Raw genomic sequence first — 753 nt, forward strand, 5'->3', positions numbered from 1 at the left:
GCACTGAATGAATCCTACAGTGATGTGGGTAGCAGCAGTTCCACACATGTCTGAAGCTTGCAACCTTTTTCGTAGCAATGGAGGTTTTTTGTGCCTAACACTGTCAATTAGCCATCAGCAATAAGTCGACATAATGTTAGGTTTTGGCCCCAGCAAATCTATATCAATCCCCAAAGGTAGGAAGAGGGAGTATGGAATGTTGCATTGTTCTTATTTAAGCAAAAATAAAAATAAAGCATACCTCTCCCCCTTCCCCCCCCCCAAAAAAAAAGAGGCAATAAACAGCTCCAGCTCATTTTGCTCAGTGGACAGAGTGTCGGCCTGCAGACTGAAGGGTCCCAGGTTCGGTTCCAGTCAAGGACACGAGCCCCAGGTGGGGGCTCAATCCCCAGTAGGGGGTGTGCAGGAAGCAGCCAATCAATGATTCTCTCTCATCGTTGATGTTTGTCTTTCTCCCTCTCCCTTCCTCTCTTAAATCAATAAAAATATATATTTAAAATAAAATAAAAAGACAACAAACGAACAAAAAGCCTCATATATAGACAACAGAATGGTGGTTACCAGAGAAGAGGGGTTGGGGAAGGGAAAAGAAAGCAAAGGGGGTAAAATATATGGTGACAGAGGAGACCAGACTTCAGATGGTGGGCACACAACAGAGTATATACCGATGCAGTAGTATGAAAATGTATGCCTGAAATTTACATAATGTTATTATGAACTAATGTCACCCCAATAAATTTTTTAAAAACCAAA

Source organism: Pipistrellus kuhlii, unplaced genomic scaffold (genome assembly GCF_014108245.1).
Source record: "Pipistrellus kuhlii isolate mPipKuh1 unplaced genomic scaffold, mPipKuh1.p scaffold_m20_p_1, whole genome shotgun sequence".
Lineage (NCBI taxonomy): Eukaryota > Metazoa > Chordata > Mammalia > Chiroptera > Vespertilionidae > Pipistrellus > Pipistrellus kuhlii.